The sequence below is a fragment of the Vigna radiata genome, chromosome 5 (assembly GCF_000741045.1).
Source record: "Vigna radiata var. radiata cultivar VC1973A chromosome 5, Vradiata_ver6, whole genome shotgun sequence".
NCBI lineage: Eukaryota > Viridiplantae > Streptophyta > Magnoliopsida > Fabales > Fabaceae > Vigna > Vigna radiata.
In genome coordinates, this window is record NC_028355.1 from 8,256,941 (window position 1) to 8,261,749 (window position 4,809).

Here is a 4,809-nt window from a genome sequence, read left to right on the forward strand (position 1 = left end):
TTGGTCCTTGAGAGACGACCTAGGAGTCACTTCCTAGCACTATACTGCATTCTTTATGCACATCAAATTTGTGTGGGTTGCGACAGCCCATCAAATTTTGATCTACACATTCTTCAATTTCATTGGTCTTCAACTTCTTGCTGGTTTCGAGTGGAGTTTCAGCTCCATTACATCGATCCATACGAAACCTCTTCAAGATATCTTTTGCATACTTCCTCTGATGCATTAACAATCCAGTTGATGTCTCAGAAAATTCCATTCCTAAGAAATAACTTAGCTTTCCCATATCTGTCCTCTCAAATTCAGTTTGCATCAATTTCTTGAACTCTTCAATTTCTTTCGTGCATGAGCCAATCGCCAATAGGTCGTCTACATAGAGGCATACGATCAAGACATGATCACTGTTATAAGTCTTTACGTATAGACTGTGTTCAGCAGTGCATCTTTCATATCCCTTTTCAAATAAAAACGTGTTAATCCTTTTGTTCCAAGCTCAAGGAGCTTGTCTCAGCCCATAGAGAGCTCTCTCAAGTTTATAAACCTTGTGTTCTCTACCTTCTATGATGAACCCAGGAGGCTGCTTGATATACACTTCCTCCTCAAGGAAGCTAAGCAAAAACGCAGATTTAACGTCAAGGGCAGACAAAACCAATTTTTAGTACATGCAATAGCAATTATCAATCGTATAGTTTCTAACCTTGCAACCAGAGCATATACTTCAGTGAAGTCCACACCTTCTTTCTAAAGAAAACCCTTCGCCACAAGCCTAGCTTTGTGCTTCAGTATTGATCCGTCTGGATTTCGCTTGGTCTTGAAAACCCATTTGACTCCAATGCTTTGTTTTCCATGCGGCAAATCAACCAACTTCCAGGTTTGATTTTTCTCAATTGATTTTAGATCTTCAACCATAACACCTCTCTAGTTTGGCTCTGACAACACTTCATTTACATTCAGAGGTTCACTCCCGGCTAAAAATGCTAGGTGTATGATGTCTCCTTCCTCATCAATTCCGGCATCTGAATAGACCTCATAATCTGCTAACCTCGATCGTCGAACAGTTTGCCTTTTGGCTCTTGACACACCATCTTCATCTTCAATATTGCTTTTAGTATGTGCATGGTTGTGCCGTTCAATCTCTTCTTCTGCTTCTACTGGAACCGGCAAACGAATCATCATATTTGACTTTTCCTCGTCATGCTGGTGATGGGTGTCGCAGCCCATACAAATTTGATTGCATATGAGAAATGTAGTATAACTAGGAAGTGACTCCTAGGTCATCTCTCAAGGACCAAATGTGGTTCGAGAATTAGGTCAGACACGAAGGTGGGGGGGTTGTGAAAGGCTTTGTGAATGCAGATGAATAAAATTAAAACACAAATGCAAACAGGAATGTAAACACAGATGTAAAAACAGAATCAAAGACAGAATAAAAACGGTCGGTCCTTAACTCAATCACTATGCTTCCTATCCTAGATTAACGATAAGTACACACTACTCTAATCCAAATCCAACACGAATGACCCAACTAAGCGAAGGCTAATTCGGTCTTCAGAATTGCAAACTAAGCGAATGCAATGCTCAAATCCAATCAATCATCCACCATGCAGTCTAATCAACTAAGCGAAGATTAAACACTGATTAGGCAACTAAGCGTATACCTAATCGCAAGCACACAACAGATTAAATATTGAGTAGAATCAGAGTAGCAATATGGAAATTAAAGTGCAAGAATCTCATGGAAACAAAGTAATTTTGTTAACAACCAACCAACTAACCTAAGCGAACATGACAATGAAATTATCACTACCAAAAATACTAGACAACATTAAAATAAAAGAAAATATTAAACGCCTAACACTGTAACAAAAATATCTAAACATAATTAAAGCAATTAAAATACATAACTTAAGTTTGACAAATTAAAATGCAAGAAATAAATAGCAAAACGTATCAATGCTAAAATAACATGAAATGCAACACTTAAACTAATAAAGAAAGGACCTACCGCTCCAGCTCAAACTAACTTATGCAAGAAAATAAAAAAAAAAAATCAAAGTCTCCTCCCAAAACCGTGAGCACACCTCATGCTTTCAATCTAATAGGCGTGTATTCAAAGAGAATGAATCCACTTGTGCCTTACTTAGTCATTCATCCAGTAAAAACAAAAAGTCATTCAAAGAAACAAAACTAATCAAAATAAGCAGCTAAATCGTGCCTATTCCATCCAAAAAAGTAATGTTCAAATAAAGAGAAACACCAAGATCTAAGTGGTGGCTGCTGGATCAAAGCAAAGCAAAGGAAAAAAGAAGTGTCAATCCCGTGACAACATGGCTTCCGTAATCTTCAAATGAAAAAGAAAACATTTCCAATCATTCACTCGGTGCTTCTCCAAAGACGTCAAAATAAAAAGAAAAAGAGGATGTGGTGGCTGGTGCACTACATTTCCGTTTCAGCCGAGAGAGTTTTGTTTCTAAGCAAAAGCAAATGAAAAATATGCAAAGAGGAGTGTGTGTCCGTTACTCTCCATCTCAAATTGGCGAGACCCCTTGCTGCCAAGTGTTCCAGCTGTCAGTGTATCAGAGCCTAGCCTCTCCCAATACGGTGTGGTTCGAGGACGAACCAGACAGAAGCTGGTGGGCATGTGACACCCGGGCACTGACGAGGGCGGGGAGTGATCGTCGGTGCAAGAGGCATGGTGCAGGGGGCACGGACAAGGAGCGGCTCCTGGCAGGCTTCTATTGGAAGGGTCACATGGACAAATCGAACATACACCGGAATGAGAGGGATCTAGAGACTGTATAGGTATGGGACTATACAGTTAAAGGATAGCTTAAAGGAATTGATTTGGCTACTCATATCAACAAATGCATTTGCTTTTCGGTAGCCTAACTCATAAGAACTCCATGGTTAAGCGTGCTTAGCCTAGAGTAATTATGGGATGGGTGACCTTCCGGGAAGCTTTCTCGGAAAGTGTGTGAGTGAGGACAAAGCACACTTGAAAGCCTCGTCTTGATGTGTGGGGGCAGTCAGCAGTCCCTGTAAGTTGCCGGGGCGTTACAAATGGTATCAGAGCGAGGTTTTCGAAAAAATTCTTTCGAGGCTTTTGGGGAGTGAGCTCGACATTGCGTTTTCATGTTTTTGATGTTTCTTTTGTGGTTATTTTTCTTTGCATATCTTTTGTGTTATAAATGATAAGGATGTCACGGGCAAGGAATCCTACTCCAATCGATGTTACTGCGGAGCTGGCGTAGGCAATGACACAGATTGCTCAGGTTTTGCAAGCACAACAGGCACAACAAGCACAACAGGCTGAGCAGGCACCCAGGCCGAGAGTGGGTATGAACGACTTTTTGCATCACAATCCTGTGAAGTTCAATGGCAAGGCAACTCCAGATGAAGCGGATGACTAAATTTGCAACCTTGAGAAGATCTTTGAAGCGATCGAGTGCACTAAGGGGCAGAAGTTAGTGTTTGCTACATATATGTTGGCGGGGGAAGCTGAGTATTGGTGGNGTGGGGTGCGGAGAGGTATGGATACTCGAGGAGAAGTTGCTACTTGGGAAGATTTCAAAGCTAGATTCTTGGAGCGTTACTTTCCGGCTAGCNCTAAGCAGCAGCGAGAGTCGTAGTTTCTGGCTCTTCTGCATGGAAGTATGTCCGTGCAAGACTACAAAGAGAGATTCGAGTATCTGGCTCGTTTCTATACTCAGAATATGAGTGAGGATTGGAAGTGCAGGAGGTTCGAGCAAGGATTGCGCCACCATCTTTTGAAGGCACTTGTTCACCTGAAGATTAATGAATTTTCAGAGTTAGTGGAGCAGGCCACGATAGCTGAGAGATTGGATGAGTCTGGGCGTGTCATGAGGAACCAGAAGGGCAACTTTTCCAAGGGCAAGCAGAACAAGAAACCGTACGAGAGGCCACAAGAGTCTAGGCCAGGTTTGTTGAAGTGCTTTGAGTGCGGCAGAGATCACATCCGAAGAAATTGTCCAAAGCTGAGTGACGTCAGGAAGGAGGTGAGAATGTGTTTCACATGTAACAAGCCTGGTCATATCTCTCTTAATTGCCCTCAGAAGAAGTCATTTGGTGGAATGCCTCAGAAGTCAACTAATGGTGGAAAGCCGCAGGCTGCGGGCAGAGTGTTTGCCATGTCGGGAGCAGAAGCCGAGAAGTCAGGTAACCTGATACTTGATACTTGTTCTTTGTTTGGCAGAAATGTGCATGTCCTGTTTGATTCGGGTGCGATGCACTCGTTTATATCATTGTTTTGTGTGGAGAATCTTGGACTCTCTATGTTTGACTTGGGGTGCGAGCTTGTTGTCTCTACTCCAACGTCCGGACAAGTTTCAACCAGTTTAGTCTGCGTTGGGTGTCCGATCGAGGTGGCAGGTCACAAGTCCAGAGTCAACTTGGCGTGCTTACCGCTTGAAGGTCTAGACGTGATCTTGGGGATGGATTGGTTAGCTGATAACCATGTGATGATTGACTGCGGACGTCAGAGGGTAGTCTTCCAGAAACTAGAAGGCATTGAAATGTCAACATCAAAGGAAGTGGTACGAGATCTCAAGGGTGAAGCTGTTTGCTTTATGTTGATAGTGAAAGAACAGAAGAAGAGCATAAACGAGCTGATAAATGGAATACCTGTGGTCGAGGAATATGCTGATGTTTTTCCTGAGGAGGTACCAGGTTTACCGCCGAGTCGTGAAGTGGAATTTGCAATAGATTTGATGCCAGGTGCAAGGCCAGTATCAGTAGCTCCGTATCATATGGCTCCAGCGGAGTTAGCAGAATTGAAGAAGCAGATTGAAG